Source organism: Phalacrocorax aristotelis, chromosome 4 (genome assembly GCF_949628215.1).
Source record: "Phalacrocorax aristotelis chromosome 4, bGulAri2.1, whole genome shotgun sequence".
Classification (NCBI taxonomy): Eukaryota; Metazoa; Chordata; class Aves; order Suliformes; family Phalacrocoracidae; genus Phalacrocorax; species Phalacrocorax aristotelis.
This window is the reverse complement of record NC_134279.1, coordinates 46066955-46085317: the sequence shown is the minus strand read 5'-3', so window position 1 is coordinate 46085317 and position 18363 is coordinate 46066955. Positions and strand designations below refer to the sequence as shown.

The following is an 18363-nucleotide window of genomic DNA, read 5'->3' as shown; positions in this document are numbered from 1 at the left end:
TCACTGAAAGAGTGGTCAGGCATCGGAACAGGCTGCCCAGAGAGGTGGTGGAGTCACCATCCCTGGAGGTATTTAAAAGACTTCAGGGCACGGTTTAGGAGACATGGTAGCGTTGGGTTCATGGTTGGACTTGATGATCCTAGAGCTCTTTTCCAACCTTAATTATTCTATGATTCTATAAATATTGCTGTAATTTAGCGCATATTTCATGTAACCTCCATATCAAATCCATATGCATAGCAACAGACCTGAACTCTGTTCTCCAAATTTAACCGAGCCCAAACCAATTCTTTCCCTTTGGTTTACTGAGTCTGGAATTACAGTTCAGCAGGACAGGAAGAAATCACTGTTGCCCAGTATAATTCACTACTGATGATTATGGCCCTCACTAAATGGAAAATAAGATTTTACATTTTCTTGGACACAGAAAGGGAATTAAACTTTAGCCCTCCAACATTCTTGGTTATATATTGTATTCTGCTCACAAAGGAATATATAAAAATGGGTCTTCTCTTATAATATTTTAAAAACCCATGAGAGTTACTAATTGCACTTGCAAAGGTCCTGATATAGTCAGTTATAGGATTCTGGTGTAGAGTAAGTAGAATGCATACTAATTGTGCCCTTCAGGGCAAAATCACCTATTACATTTTTAAAAAGGTAGCCTCAGTTCTATTTCCGAAAGAAAGAAACAAGGACAAGGTTTAGTCACCTGAATCACTTAGTAGCATTAAGGCTAAACCGCAATAAGATTAGAAAACCTGTCACTTCACTATCATTTTTACCACACCCTAGGATTTCCTAATGACTAACTATATATAGGTAAACCTCTGTTCCATACATTCTTGACTGTGGATTTCTTTCTCACCACTTAACTCTTTTTGTGCACTATATAAGGAATGTAGGTGCCTACAGCTGGTTCTGAATACTAGGTATTGCAATGCCTAAGTGTGTTTATGGATCTTGCCCAAAGTAATTTTGTCTGTGAAATGACATCATCTCCTAAGTCACATTGATTTTTCTTGAAACTAGGCTCCCAAGTCACTTCAGTCCTTTGAAAACCACTACATAAGTCTGTCAAGAGCATCTTATTTGTTAAACCACAGACCTTTTATCTCTTTCACATCACAACAACTATTTCTGTCTTAAAGGAAGAGAATTATTCACATAACTGAAAATGGCAGTGGTGGGAACTCTATTTTTTTCCTATTACAAACATACCTGCTTGGCAAATGAGGTTTTAAACAAAATGGATGGTACATGCTTGAATTCATAATTCTTCCTAATGCGTAGGCAGTAAATAACAAGTAACTTAAATGCTCTAGTACTTAATATATGTGCCTTTAGGGAGAAAAAAAGTAGGCAATAAGCCATATCATAAATAAATATTTAGCATATTTGCCCTCAAGGCAATTCCGCTACATTTTACCAGGAAGAGCAATATTTAAAGTGTAGAGAGGTTTAGCACAAACCAGAACACATTGTGCTACAGACAATAGTATTTAAATTAGCACTTATTTTTGTTTTTCAATTTTTTAGTGAAATTCAGAAAGAAGTCTCCACCAGTATTTTTTCTGAGAGGTAAAAAAAACACGTTTCCAAATTGTTTTATATATCGAAATGGCTACAAACTGCCTCACTATGCTAATGGAATTCAGGATAGAGAGCTATCTTCTTTGGAAGTAATTGCTTCAGGATTAAAATAGCATCACTGAAATAATTCACTGCAATGAAATTTATTCATTTTGCTTTAAAATTTCTGTAAAAAAATTCTGCACGTCCCAGAATTACAGACGAAAGGGGAAAAAACAGGTTGCTATAGCCTCCTTTACAAGATATAGTGTGCCCATCCTTGTGTTATTCCATGTACTCATGAGATAATATGAAAGGTAGAGTAAAGTGATACTTGCCCTTTCATGTCCCTGTCTTTGGTTTATAACACTGCTGTCAATACTAGTCTTTGTCAAGGAAGAGTGCAAGATTGTATTTAACTCTCTTTTAAGCACCTCGTGTCAGGCCTGAAAGGCTCTATGTCTTTTATCTCTTGTCCTCGTTTCCTATCACATACATGTTGTATACATGGGTTCACTGTATTTGTGTGGGGAAATATATGCATATGTGTCAAAACTTAACTGGATAAAATATAACTACTTTTCATCTGAGGACATCACAGAAACAATATAAATTTAAAGTATATACTAAAATAAAGCTGATAGTTGGGAATTAATATTATGTATAAATTACAGTCATGCCCTAGATATACAAGGTAGCAACAATTGATGGCAATTTTTCTATCCCAGTTAGAATAATTTATAATATACAATATATCCTGTCAGGTACAATGTGCTGACATCTTTACATGAAAGGACAAAAAGAGTAATACATAACAATAAACTCCCAGGACAGCATCAATTAACACTGCCAGACTAAGCAGTTCTTCTTACTTATCTTACTGGAGTGGCTTATTTAATAAACAAAACAAGACTTCTCAAGAGGATTGTAATGTCATTAGTTGTATTCTTCCCTTCACCTCCTATGCTGAATAGGGCTTTTTTTTCACAGTTAGCTGTACCTGTCAGAAATGTGGCATGTATTTTCTCATCCTGATACTTTATGTCCTTTAGTGATGTTTCTCCTGGCATCCTCAGTGGCATTCAAATAGGACCTTGGAGTATGGTACCCTCAAACTCTTTTTTTTTTAAAAAAAAACCTATGTTTTTTCCTAACTGTCCCATAGTTTTGCCTCCTAAAGTTCTTTTTTTCTACTTCTGCTGAAATATTTTCACTTACCCAACTCGCTTGGCTTGCCTTTTTTTTTTTTTAAACTATGTTTTTTTTCTAACTGTCCCACATTTTTGCCTCCTAAGGCTCTTTTTTTTCTACTTTCATTGAAATATTTTAACTTACCCAACACTAAATCTTGGCAAGATCAAAGTCTATCTGAGGTACTTGGGAAAGTAACAAATTACCTCATCAATTATATTTCTATATAAAGAAAAGACCTGAAAAGAAAAAGCAAAAAATTGAACAAACTTGGCAACAGATCTGGACACACGAGAAACTCAGCCTTTTTGTAATATTATGATTCCCTTTATAATTTCCGAACTACAATAGACTACTGAAAATTTGGAGTTTTCTGATGAATCTAAGCATTGCAGGTGCATTAGAAGAATACAAAGAGAAGTTTGGTGGCACACTGAGGTATAACAAGAATGGCTTCCCAATTCTCACAAGACTCTGGGATTCCAATCAAGAGCAAAAAAATGGATTTCCAAAAGATCTTTTTGAAAGAAAGTCTAAAAAAACCCATAAAAAATTAATAAGAGTACCAGGGCCAGAATAGTGAAAGGCTGAATATTTCAGACATTCTTCTGGGACATAAAAACAGGCTTGAAGTCCTTGGTCTGTCACACCCCTTTCTGGAATACAGCATCTTCTGAGATGAGCCTCTGACTTTTTCACTCAGAATAGATTCTCCACCCTGATCACTAGGATTTTCTCTTGAGAAAAGGTCAACCTACATGTTTTTGTTCCATAAGTCCAGCACTCAGATCACATTTGGCACAATCCCCAGAAGCTTGCGGAACTTTTTCAGAATTTCTCCCTCTCCTCCATGAACACACAGGAAAAAAACTACACCCAGTAATGTCTATAAATCAGAAGCCATGTTTTGGGAGGCCAAGGTAATTATGGAAATTTCTTTTTAAAAAAAAACAGACAATGTTGAAATGTATAGCTAAATATTAATTAATACAGGAACTCCTATCCCTATCACTATAAGCATTTAAGCATATGCATAAATGACATGTAGGCTCCTTAGTACCTGTGTTCTTGACAGACAAGAATTTTCTCTGTAAAGGGTGGACAGTACAGTTTAAAAGTAAATCAACTACAGGAGAGGTAGCTAAAGAACAATGAAGTACCACAAACAGTCTGGGCATGATATGATATGACACTGAGTTATTCCCCCCAGCTGAAATTAATGTATTCTAAAACTAAAGAGCTCTCAAAATTAATTGAATGTTTGGAACTAAAGCCAAACTTATATTTCTTACAAGAATTAAAGAAAGTTGTATCAGTAAAAAACAAAGAAGTGAAGTTAGCGGGCTGTCATACTGAAAAAAATACAGTATCCTATCCTAACCATGTGAAATTTTCTAGTAGTTTAACAGTATTCTTTTAATCTTGCACAAAAAAAATACGATAAAAATGTAACAAGTTTTTAATATTTTATTTCCACACACGAAGCCTTTTTTCTGCAGTTATCAAATTAATTAAATTTACCCTAAGAAAATAAAAGTGAAAATTTCTCTTTTATATGTAAACACAGCTTCACAAACAGGAAGTCAAAGTCTATATCGATTAACACCATCCGTAATTCTCTGCTATCAGCCACATAGACAGAATTAACATTCTCCATTTTCCTTTCTAAATCATAAACTAGGAGGAGTGATCACCTAATGTATTGTTTTTAAGGAGGTCCTTACCTTTGAAGTATCTTGCAGTTCCTTTTGGCAATCTATTGAAATGGAATATTTACCTGTTATAAAGAAGATAAGGTCTTATTAGTGATATCTCAGAATGCACAGCTAAAGTAAATCACCTTCATTAGTCAGTTAAATGTATATATAGATTAATGTTAATTATGTTCCCCTCAGTGTATTTCTATGTGCGTATGTATTTCTCTGTGTTTCATCAAGGAAAGGGCAGGGTTTGGGAATGTGCGATGCTCTTAGAATTGCAAAAAAATTAAACAAAATTATGTTCAATGTGATTCAGGTAGCTCCTAAGTGCTGACCTCCCACTTATTTTTGCATTTATGGGCAAAACACTTTCATTAGTCTAAACTTACTTCAGTACCTGTTTTATGTGGTACCTACAGAATTTTCTACAGTATCTAGAATCCAAGTGACTATGCCTACAGAGGACTCTGTTGTCCAGCATCTTCTTGTATCTCATTCCTTTTCTATGCATCCACTGTCTCTGGTTTAGCACTTTTGTTTTAAGTTCCAAAGGGTAAGGGGCACTTCCTATTCCTCCAACTGAACAATGTCTTGCACAAGAGAATTCTGACTTGGAGGGGATATGACAATAAATATATAAAAATAAATACTGTATACAGCTTAGCATACAGTAGTATAGCATGCTGCGTACTAAGATATTTTCTATCATGCCTCACTAAACATCCAGGAACTCAGGCATGTCTACAGGTGAAAGAGAAACTGTTTTGTTTAATGGCAGTTTTTGAACTACAGCTCCATTAAATATGTAGATTGGTGGGAATTTTTAGCTGTTAGTCTTCAGAGTGCATCACAGGGTCTGTCTGGGTAGGTGATTGTGAGCTAGTAGAATGTGAATGCTGGCACTGTCCTTAATTCAACATGTATTTGATTGTATGGGCTTTTTCATTGTATATACTGCAATTCTAATAGTTTCTCAGTGATTCCTAGAGCTTGAATCAACTTGTATTAATTTTATTGCATTTTAAATTTTCTTTAACTTTGACTTCATCAGAATCATTTAAGCAAGTGGCACCACATTCTGACTTCCATGCCTATCCTGAATCCCTAAGACATATCTATTCCTGCATTTAATTTTACTTGTAATTAAAAGAAGAAAAACATAACCATTATCTTCAATTTTATTCTTAGCTTCTCAAAGAAACCTTTATCGTTTTGTTCAATGTTAATTCTAGTTCTTTTATATTTATGGTGAGATTAAGTAGGCAAATCTGTCTAAGTGACTCAGAACTAAGTCAGAGTCAATCTGTTTCAGTAGCTGCCAACAGAAGAATCCTTTTGTGACCGCTCAGATACTAACTACTAGACTGAAAAGTTTGAATATATATTTAATTTTAGCTCTTTAAGTTTTTCTCTTTTTTTTTTTGCATAAGCTTTCTAATTTCTCTCTATTATATTTTCTCAGTTACAGATAGAAAACGCATATATTCCATCCAACATAATTCTAAACATAATCATGTCCAGAATGTGTTTTGGAAACGAAAAACATAACTCCTATTAAGAGGTCATATTATTATATTAGTATCTTTGGGCAACAATTTTAGGCTACACAGAAGACCACTAACATTGAAAGTTCAGTAAGGTATTGGTTTTTGTATTAAAAAAATATAAATGAACACCTGGAATGACCCTACTATCTCTCTGAAATGAAAAGTGGCAAATAAATACAACATTACTTTTTTTAAACAATTTATAATTATGAAATAATACTTTTAAAAATAAGTAATATCTCTAACTATTATCTTCCTAAGGAAAAAATAGAATGCATATCTCTCAATCAGGAGAAAAAAGAAGAATCCATTTGGTTACTCTCCAGATGTATCTCATACCAGAAGATCCCATTGTTCTGCTCTTTAGAGCAGCCAGTCTAACCAAAATATTATTTTTATTCATGGGCTACATCAGTTTCTGCAGAGAAGTTATTTTTTAACCCTTTTTTTTTTTTTTTTTAATGTATTTCCTAAAATGCAGTGAGCGGAGGAAAAAAGCTTTGTAGGTCTTTTCTTTAACTTTCTAAATAATAAATCTTATCTGATTTGTTAGGACCAAAGGCTCCCTTGCAACTCTCAACAGTTCTAGGGTAATTTGCTGTGTATAATCTGAAATTGCAACAGAATTGCTACTCATTGCTTTGCCTGACCCATTATGGCCAGTATATGTCAGAGTATACACAGACATTGCATGACACATTGTGGCACAGAAAGGAAACCAGCAGAAAGAACTGACCTTAAAAATTCATAGTTTACTCAAATGTGTACAACATATTTAAAGATGATGGTCATTAAATAATTGTTAATAAGGTAAAACAAATACAGTTTACCATCATAAGATATTTAAATAAATTAAGATCTTGACAAGCAGCCACTTTTTATTTTTGAGAAGATTAGGAATAAAATTGATAATAATAGTACAAGCACCATAATTTGGATTTACATAAAGCCTTTGATAACGTCTCAAATGATAGTCTTCGTCTTAAACTGAAAGCAGGAAAGATTCAGGTTAAACGTGGGAACAGATAAAGAACTGATTAAAGTAAAGTGATTAGAAATTAAAGTGTTGAAAAGGGTCACAGGGGACTCAGTTCTCAGATCTTTATTGCTTCTAATCTACATAAATTACCAAGACAGAGAAACTAGCTGTAGAATTGCCAAATGCACTGATGACTTACAACTGAAATGAAGTAGTAAGTGGAAAGCAAAAGAATTAAAAGATAATTCCCCCTGGAAAATGGTTTATATATTCAAAGGAAAACAAAATTTAAGAATGATAAACATAACATATAAAGCATTCCTTGTTTTTCCTTACAAAAGTACAAGAAGCCTACTTGTAAATGCTATCATACAAACTTCAGGGAACCTTTCTGAACATGTCTAGATTATTGAAAAACTAAGAGAATGGGAAGGAATTTCTGTATACTCCAGCTCTAGAGTAGAAAAAAAATAGCAGTTCAGAAAAAAAACCCTTATGATCATAACACTTGCAGTTGCATCACTATTGTACAACAATAAGTAATGATCAATTCCTTTCTGTAAGAAACTTCAAAACAGAGAAAACACAAAAAAGCAAACCCTCCCCCCACTTAAACTAGCACCACCAAAAGATTACCAGTAAACTGAAAATATTCCCACTGAAGTTGCTCTTGCTGTTTTCTCCATCTCCTAGTTTTTCATCTAAAATAGAACTTAAAAATCACCTAGTTCCAATGGAAACACGGAAAAAATAAAGCATTACTCAACACAATGAAAAATAACCCTTCTGGACATTATGCTGGGTTTTTGTGTTTCATTTTGTTTTGTTGGTTTTTCTTTTTTTTTAATTTACACACAGTAAAATAGTCTATAAAAGCTGAGGACCAGACTTACAGGAGAACATCTATCTATACATTACTGATAGCATAAATATTATAACCCAGTGATAAATATTATAACGTACTCAAAATGCACAGAAAACTTAAGCCATCAGAAAAGACGTGTTAGAGATGAGGAATGAGTAAAAGATCTCTCATAGGAAGCCAGGTATGATGCTGCTCACCATCACTGTAATTTGACCCATTCTCTATGCTACGGAAATAGTGTTATGTTATTTGCATCCTTCTGAAGCCTTTGGAACTGTTACTGATATGACAGAAATATAAGACAATGAATAAAATTTTAGTTTCAAAAATCTAAATATACAGGTAATTTTTTTTTTTTTCTGTAACTGATATTCCAGTCTTAGTTCAGTATCGTGTCTTGCTTCCATCCATGTCCCCCTCTAAAATCCATCGTATTTTATCTCTAGTTTGCATAGAGAGCTGTCAGGAAAAAAATGAAGTGACTGCAACACAAATGGCAACTCTCAAAAGAAGAAAACAAAGAAAAAAGGAAGAACTGCTCCAAGCTCTATTTCTTAGGTGTAATGCAGATTTACAAATACATGTACATATGGTCCTCAGGATAGCTGCATAAAGACAGCAGAAGCATAAGGGTTTATAGTGTTGATGAAGTTGCATTCCTGTGTCCATCTGAATGGTAGCTGAAGTGATAATTTTAATTCCAGCACCTGCACAATATTTTTGTACACTACACATGAGAAATTATGATCAAGGGATGTTTGTATTAGTGTATACAGTTAACAATAGGGGAAAATAAATTTATATATAGGGAGAAATGAACAGAAAGTAAGAGAAGGAAATTAGCATTCATTCTATTTTATTTCCACACTTCTACTTTTTCAGTATTTGGTTAATGAATTTAATATATCTCTCTTAGTGCCAACCTTTTTAGAAACACCTGTAGTCTGATAGACAGCTGGACATCAAATAGCGAAGGTTTCTATATTTAACATTCCATCGCTACTAGTTGCTTTGGTTTTTTAAAGGTCATTAATGTTATTGATCACATCAATTTGAAAGCTGCTTGAATAACACAGAAAATTAATGTAAAATGAACAGCTGTATAAGTTGGCCACACACAAAATTGCTGTGGTCTTCAGAGATGACTCCTCCTGGGTGTCCTCCCTATCGATCAGTTCAGCACAGCAGGAGCAAAAGAGCCTAAACAGAACCTTTCAATTAGTTTTTTATGTTCTAGTAAATACAAAAAAGTTTGATCATTTTTCCTTTTATCAGTGACATCCAGCAACTGAACAGCTTCCTGGAGAAGACTATGGACTGCTTAGATTATAGAAAGCAAGTCTTTTTATTCTTTCTATACTTATACTAAGTATACGAAACAAACAGTAGGGTCTGAAAGAGAATGGCATAATTATTTTCACAAATCTGGCCTAGCATTTATTATTATTTAAGAAGCTAAGAATTCAGGAATTCTCTCTTCATTTTGAATTTGGCACGGTGATAAAAACTTCATCTTCAGACATGCCTCCTTCCAGAAAAACTAGATGATCTTGTCAGACCATCAAAACCAAGATGATCTTGTAAGATCATCTAGCGATATTCCTGGTCTTCAAGGCAGAAGCAGAGAATCGTTCTAAAGAATCAAGGTTATACGTCACACTCACCGTCTATGTGAATAAAGCTTTTAGGGAAAGAACTTTGTAATGGAATTCCAAGTCACAAGCCTAGGCATTTCCCTTTACATATATCTTTGGCTATCCGGAAGATCCTAGCCAGGGTATGTCTTGAACTCACATGAGCTCTTAGTTGTGCTAGTTTTAGTACATGGATTTATCAGCTTATAAAGTCCAGCTACTTAAAAAGTGCCATGCCTTTTAAGAAAATAATATAGCAAAATATTACAGAGTTACTGTACATAATTCTGGGGGTAAGCATTATCCTATGGTAGAGGGGACAACCTGTGTGGATACTACTGTAATTAGGATCAATTAGACCAGCCGGTCTAGACTGACACCTACTTTTTGTGCAACTTCATCAGAAATATTCCATCAGCATCTCTTTTATTATTTCACCTTTCTTTGTTGTGTGGTTTGTTTTTTTTTTTTTTTGGGTGCTGGTTTTTTTTTTTTCCTTACTGATTTTTGTAAGTGACTATAATCATTTGCTAACAAAGACTGGTTGGTCAGCTTTTACAGGCAAGGACTACCATGTTGCTTCTGGGATTTTACACTTAACAGGAGTTGAAGACTCTTAATAAAAGTAGAATATAGCATCTTGTTTCATCATTTGATATCTGCTCCAAAACCAGGATTATGCTCCTACATTCGAACTATCACCACCTTAACATTACTTCCTTAAAAATGCAGCTCCATTATTCCAGATTCTTATTAATTTGTGCTGGTTTGGGCTGGGATAGAGTTAATTTTCCTCACAGTAGCTGGTATGGGGCTGTGCTTTGGATTTGTGCTGGAAACAGTGTTGATAACACAGGGATGGTTTCGTTACTGCTGAGCAGCGCTTACACAGAGCCAAGGCCTTTTCTGCTCCTCACCCCACCCCACCAGCGAGGGGGTTGGGGGTGGGATGGGGGAGGGGACACAGCTGGGACAGCTGACCCCAACTGACCAGAGGGATACTCCATACCATATGATGTCATGCTCAGCATATAATATTGGGGGAAGAAGAGGGAAGGGGGAATGTTTGGAGTGATGGCATTTTGTCTTCCCAAGTAGCCATTACACATGATGGAGCCCTGCTTTCCTGGAGATGGCTGAAGACCTGCCTGCCCATGGGAAGCAGTAAAAGAATTCCTTGGTTTGCCTTTCTGGCGTGCACAGCCTTTGCTTTCCCTATTAAGCTGTCTTTATCTCAACCCATCAGTTTTCTCACTTTTCCCCTTCCAATTCTCTCCCCCATCCCACTGTGAGGGGAGAGAGCAAGCAGCCTTGTGGTGTTTAGTTGCTGGCTGGGGTTAAACCACTACAAAATGTTAAGGTAAGAACCATGAATTATCTGAGTAAGTATAATGACACAAAAAAGTGTAAGTGACTCTCCTGAAGATGACATAGCAAGTATCTGTATTTGTCATAAACCATTGCTCTTGTATGCTTGAAAATAATATAAAATCGTTCACTTGTGATAGATGAAATATTAAATACTATTGAGGTGTACAACGCTATTATTATTTGCATCTTGGTCCTTGGTTTCCCGGCAGTTCATTGTGATGAGGTAGCATCATTTAAAACTTGATATGCAACTGAATAACCCTATTGAAATACAAGAGTGCTGGAAACACCTTTGTCAGCAGCTGTTTCCTGACTCTTATGCACACCTTGTATATGAAGGATGACAATAAGAATATTAACATACCACAGAAAATAAACTGTACTGTGAATGTAGCTATACCAAAAGGCAACAATCTTCAAGGAGCTCAAAGAAAGCATCTAAAGTCTTGGAATCCTCCTGGAAGCCAATCCTGTCAAACAAAACCTGTGAAAACCCATGCCTGGGAACTGTATGCAGAGTGGGTAATAAACAAAACCAAACAGATCATAAACAGGACCAAGAGGCACCTTATTTTTTTAAGAAGAACTATGTGAGATGGGAATTACAAGAGAGACACAACAAAGCCACATCAAACACCTTCAGTTGCTATTTCAGTACCACAAATAAAGAAAAGCCTCTTATTCCGGTGCAAGGAGACATCCAAAGCACAGAACAGTTTAATAAGCTAAACTTTTCTAAGATCTTTCTTCACAGACAAGTTCTTGATGAGAGTTTTAAGACCACAGCTTTAAGAATTACAAACTTTGCCCTGAGTGATTTCTGCTGCCTCTCAAGCTAACATACATAAAAGGAATAGATAAATTCTTTGTCATCATCAGTAAAATATTTATGTCCACTGATTCTGAATGCCGAACTAAGAAATGACACTAATTTTCTCATGAAGTGTACCAGTTTGGCTGAAATTAGTATATAAAGAGAAAGTATTTATAGAAGCATTGAGCATCTGGGCTCATCAGCCTCTCTGTATACTGCATTGTACATTTTAAAATCTGAAATTCTTTTGAGATTACTTAAACCTAAGAACATCCCACAGTTCTACTTCATTTTCCTCAAACTACTCCCTAGGAACTGCAACTGAATAGCCCTGTGAGAATCATTATAGAAAAAAAAAGGTATCATCTATTAGCCATGTATTGAAATGGATGGTAATCTCCCAATGCTGAATAATTTGAAGGATTAAGTCTGAAATGTACTATGAGAAAACCAAAATTCAAGATCGGAAAACACAGAGAGTTTAAGAGCAGTTTGAGACATGCTTGGCAGCCTCTTATGGATCCAAATATTTAAAAGCATTTATTATGAGCTGTTGGCATTAAAATAAAATTAAACAGAAATAAAAAAACTTTTAATTAATGATGTTAAGGGATGACCGGGATAATGAAACAGGCACAGAGAAGTAAGTGAAGTGATACCTATATTAAAAATACAAATCAAACCAAACCCCCTTACATTTAAAGCAGAAGTTGTTATTGTTCAGAGCTACCATCAAGGCTGATTTTGTTATTTCCTATTTGTTCAGAGCTAGCATCAAGGCTCTCAATTTCATTGTCTAAACTGATAGCTTTCTGAACTTCCCTCTGAATCTGGTAAGTTGCAGAGCTCACTGCCTCAAGAGGCAAACTGCAATTTCCCCAATTCAGAAAGTACTTCAAATATTTTTCAGCAAGGGAAAAATCTCAGTACAAACATTTCCCTAAAGCTATATATTTGCTTAAACACCACCCTGAGTAGGGATGTATATTTAATTTCTCTACAAACGAGGAGTAACTCTAATTTGAATCCTGTGCTAATAAGAATGTTCCAGCACACATTCTTCAGTGATCCACAGAACTAACAGCATTTTTTTTTCTATGGCTAGACGGGAGCTACAAGTGTTGGCCATCCAGAACTGGCTCACTCTGCTGCCAAACACAAGTACTGCCTCATACCACAGAACACCCTCCCTCTGTATTACAGATAATAATGAATAAAATCCCTCTTTTTTACCTAAACACCAATTTTCACAAATCTTGTATGAACCTAATATTTTTCAGACCTCTACTCCTCTGTCAAGTTTGCAGAAATTAGCTACCAGATTTGAAAGCGACTCAGGAGAGTGCAGGGACCTGGTGATAACCTGAGAGCAAAATAAACCTTAGGAAACTATGCTAGAAAAGAATCTGAGAATAACTGGTTGTAAAATATAATTTTGGTAAACAGCATTAAATTGTTCCTTCCAGGACTAGAAAAATGAGTCAAAAATCTTGCAGTATAGAGTATAATAAATTTACAAAACTGATAGAAGACTTACTTTTGCATAGCAAATAAATTAACTGAACACTAGTAGCTATGGAAACTGAAATGAAGCATACTTTTTTCTTGAAAAATAAGAAATCAAATTTACATTGCCAGCTTAAGTATACCAGTTAAAGGACATCAAAGTATAATGCATGAATGGTTCAGAACCTTATCCACAAGTATTAGATATTGTGGTTTTAATCCTGTGAGATCTGCATTCCTTGCAAAATGCAACTAATTATAAATTGGCTGATACACCAATGTTATTAGGCTGTGTTAACATTTTGAATTTGTTTGCCCACCGTAACTTCTTTAATGCAAGTCCAGCTACTTTGAAAGAAACAAATTTTGTCAACACTACAGTTGTAAGCTATTTTGTAATAAAGGCCGTTCTATGCACATTAATAATACTGACAAGAACAGATGGCAATTATTGCTTTTAACAATTATTTTTGTTTTCTGTTAGTATTAATTACTTAGGCTTAATTTCTGTTGTTATGTCCACCGGGCATGGAGGTAAGATGCTAAAAATCTGCCCAAATAATTTTGTCTCATTGACAGCAACAGAATTCTTATTAAAATTGAAACATTACTGTCATTTTAATTAACTCATTAGGGATACATCCAAATTAATCATTATCGATAGCTATTTTTAATGCTTTCCTAATACTAAAGTGCTTTGTAAAGTGAGCAGCATTCTTGCTAACTGTATAGTTAAAACAGCATCTGCTGTGTTTAAAAAACAGAAATATCCATACAGTTAATTAAGATATCAGTCATATGAATCACCAGAAAATTCTCTGCAGTTTTCTAAGTGTGCTGAAAAATCTCTGCTGTTTAAAAACTTAAATCTTTGGATTTAATTCCTGTTCATTGATTGTCTAGGAGTAGTACTTCTTCCATTCTCGCTCTGGCAGAATGTTTATGTCCAAGTTAGGCAGCTAGGTGGTTCTCTTCTGCAGTCGCATTACCAAAGAAAGAATAGATTTCCTAAACAATGTGGTCTGTAATAGCCAACACCCTTAGCAGGGAGCTGCTTAATCTTTGTCAAAAGATAACACCAACACCAGTCTTAAACAAACACCCTTCAGGGCTTCACAACAGGGGCATGCCTGCTGTCAGTTAAGCTTCATTGCCACAAGCTGTTTCAGTTCATAGTTTTCAAGCATTCAACCAATGATCTGAAGACATGTTAAGGATAGTGTAGACTTCAGAGCTTTCTATTCCCAAACCTGACTGCTAACATATAGTTTCAGTAGTGTGAAAGAAGACCCTCTTTGGATCTTCCTAAAGATAGACAAAATGATATGATGCTGATACAATCTCTTCTGAGGCTGAACAGAAAGTGACCCTGGAATCACTGGACGAATCAATTCTACTGGACCAGCAGGTTAAACACAAGGGCAGGACAAAGAGCTCAGGATATTCCAGTCACACACAGGCATATATAGCCTGATAATCCGCCATAAAAGCTAACTCCACCTGCTTTGTAATTGGATTTTTAATAGTTCAGGCTGGAGCACAGCCCAAACACAGGGAACACACTGAAATCCCAGCTATTTGGAAAATTCAGGAAAAAGAAAGTGAGTTCAGGGCTTTACTGTATGAGAGAAGCAGACACAAATGTGGTTCTCTTTGATTGTTCCAAGCACCAGTTTCCGTGTATTTTGGAACAATGTTCTTTGGTTCCTTGATATAGAAGCTTTCCAGCTTTGGTGGAACCCTCATTGTGTCAGAGAGCAATTACAGAGCACAGCTGCAATTTTGTGAATGGTCTCCTTGGAGATGGAGTCCTGACTGCAAGGGCTTTGGTGAAACTTTAATAATTTGAACAAAGCAGTCATTGGAACAATGCCAGTTAGCTACCTGTCTAATCACTTAAATATGGTTTCTGCTTTACAAGGTATACATTTGAGCCATTTGTTCACTCTTCATTTTATTCTTAAATAATTCACTGATGGAGGTTACTTATCTAGTACATATTTTTAATCTTACCTTTATGAGGGCATAAAATTTCTAAAGTTTTCTAGTACGTTAATTCTGGTGCTAGTTTATTAACAAACTTGTGCGTGTAAAAATCACAATTCTATTTTTAAGATTTGGTGAAAAGATAGTTGTAAAAACAGAAGATTAGCAACTTACCTAACAGACAACAGGGATTTAGGTAAAAATTATTTAAACAGCATTGTTTAAATAATATAATAATATTGTACCTCATAATTTACCAGAACATCAGAAATGTCTGCTGCCTTTTCACAAATAAAACTAAAGCATCAAAACTAAAACTTTACAATTCTTAAAATTATTCCTGTCTTACAAGAAGGGATTTTTTTTCTTTTTTAAGCACAGGAACTCATTTTTATTCACTGAGGATTCCCCACAGTTGATACTGTTCATCAAAAACTTTCCAGAAAAAACTTTAATAACTTGAATGAGCATCTTGGCAATATATAAGCAAGCACTAATTGGGAGCCTCCAAATTTAAAGCAAATCTAAAAGAAAAACCAACAACCTTGCTTAAAATATATTATGGTTATTCCCTTCCTATTGCTCATATTGGGACTCAAAAAGATCATCTAGTTCAACAGCTTCAGATGATCAGTCTGAACAGAAAATGACTCCTGAAAGTTGGAGCATATACCTGTGCTCAGGAGTTACAGAGACCAGCTAATCGGATACCCAAGACATGAAAGGAGTGAGAATAATATATTAGCTTCAAGTGGAAACTGGTGAAAAAATATTAAGGATTAAAGTCTAAAATGCATCATCTCACACTGAAAGTATGTAGCGCAGAATAATTTCTATTTCATTATTGGGTACTGGGAATTTGTAAAAGTGATTTCCACAACATCAGTGAAATTAATACTTTTCACTTTCTGTAAATACTGGCTTCACTAGCTGCATCAAAGCCCAGGACCCGTTCTATAAGCTTCAAGAACCTGGCAGTTATCAGTACTGTGGTTTTCATCAGTTTCACATACTAGAGTTTCATTCCTAGGAAAAAGAGAGTATTAGTGCCAGAAATTATGGATTGGAATGTGCCCAGAAAAAGGAGAATTCCTGAGTTTCACAGAGTTTAGAAAGCCAAGCCCACTGAGTCATAAAAGCTGGGAAGAATTTCAGGAAATTCACAGATCTATTTACTGTCATAGTTTTGAGATCACCTCACTTCTCTCTAACTATCTTTGGGCAAAGACCTGAACATATACCAGCTTTATGAGCAGCAAAAGATTTGTGTTGGGATTAGCACTCTAAATATTATCTTTTTCTGCAGGATTTTAAGAATGGAAATTTCCAGACATGTCTTGATATAGATACCTGAGGTTGGGCTTTTCCTCTGACCATTTAAAAATAACTGACCTCATACTCCACACCTATTATTCTCATAAAGTAATAGAATATGGTTTTTTACCATTTGCAAGGCTGCATGAACTAGTACAACAAAAAACAAGCCAAAACTAAACAGGTTATTTTTTACAGCATTTGTCAATGGAAACTTGTTTCTTAAAATATAATTAGAAAAGACTCAAGCAAAAGGGGTTCTATCATTGCTATTAGAACCTAAAAAACTGTTCTGCATCTATACATATATCACATACCTTTTTTTAAAATACTGTTCTTGATCTTGTAAAAAAATCAGAAAATCCTCTTCCATTTCTCTCTTAATTAGTTTATACAGATGCTAAGGCTGATAAATGATTCTTAGGCTGTATTTTGAGGCAAGATAACAATGAAGGAGTCTTTGCCATGGCTGTGAGACCTTTGCTGTGCCTGCTTTCACCTGGTTAAACTGGTTCTCTTCAAACCGTTGTGTAGGTTTCTAAATAAATATAAGAAAGGCTTGAACTGGCTGGTAAAGTAGCTTTGGAAGTATCTTGTATAATGCTCTCAACCTTAAGTAGACAATCTAGCATCCTTAAAGTTTTGAGCTACTGAGAGAACGTCATTCAAGCCTCTACACGACTGGATTCAGGAGGTTTAAGAGGCAGTACAGTGTACTATTCTATCAAGACGTTTTCCTGTACAGTGCAATTCTTCACTGGAAAGATCTACTGTGATAGTACAAATCAGCTTTAATATGATTCTCAAAATATAGCTAGGGTACAAAGCTAATTATTCTCACCCTCTTAATGCTTAGACTAATTTGAGTCTATCTGATTTCACACTCTTTCTTATGGCTCCATGTAATCTTCACAGTGTTCTCTGACATTGTTTGAATGGCTATTGAAGGCAAAGCACACTAAGTGGAAACTCATCTAACCTCTATTTCGTATCTATTTCACATCAGTCACTACGTGTTAAAATAAAAGGATGATAGCCAAAGCAGCACAGACAACTCAGTAAAAGTTATGTAGACACACGTTAATTCATTTGTTCAGTTTGCAAGATCTCCTTAAAAAAAAAATAAATGTAGAAAAACCCCTGTAAAATCAAGTCTCCTGATTAAAAACTGAGACATTGTAATTGAAGTCACCTATTGTACCTTTTTTCAGAAACTGAAAGAATTTTAGTGCTTATCAGCTAACAGATGTGATCTCCATATTGGCAGCCATTTGCTTTCAGCTTATGCTGGAGCTGAAATGAAAAAATGGCCTAAAACACTGAAGGAAATTTAAATGCAAAATTCACTAAGCAGCAACATATTTAAGGGAGAGTACAAAGGCAGCATGAGAGTCTATACTACATCTAGTACAGATATTTAGAAGTGATTGGTCTGAGTATATCAGCCAGCAGCAAGATGACCATTACAAACACCTTGTACGTCACTGGAGTTGGGAATCAAATGCCTATTATTTTATAAGACAAGGTTTGTAGAAATAGCTTAAAAAGCAATGAGAAAGTTGGCACTGATATTTCGAAAGTGCAATTCCTGAACTATGACAGGTTGACATGTTGTTCATGTTAACAAAACACTGTACTCCTTGTACATATTTGTGTATCTTTGATATTATACTCCTTGCAGAGGATACAGAATTGGGCATCAGTCTACTGGTCAGAAGTGGTGAGCAATTGCCTTTGCCTCACTTTTTTAAATTTCTTTTTTTCCCTTCACTTATTAAACTGTATTTATCCTGACCCACAGGTTTTTCTCACTTTTTCCCTTCCGATTCTCTCCCCCAAACTGCTGGAGTGAGTGAGCAGCTGGTGGGTGCTTAGTTGCAGGCC

At 35.3% G+C, this 18363-nt stretch overlaps 1 long non-coding RNA gene across 1 annotated transcript in view; it reads right to left on the bottom strand.

Annotated features, from left to right (window-relative positions):
• LOC142056938 (uncharacterized) overlaps positions 1-18363 on the bottom strand; it is a 543236-nt gene that overhangs the window by 332519 nt on the left and 192354 nt on the right. Inside the window, exon 3 of the long non-coding RNA XR_012660487.1 lies at positions 4488-4540. This is a non-coding gene — a long non-coding RNA (uncharacterized LOC142056938). The remainder of the gene's footprint in view (positions 1-4487; positions 4541-18363) is intronic.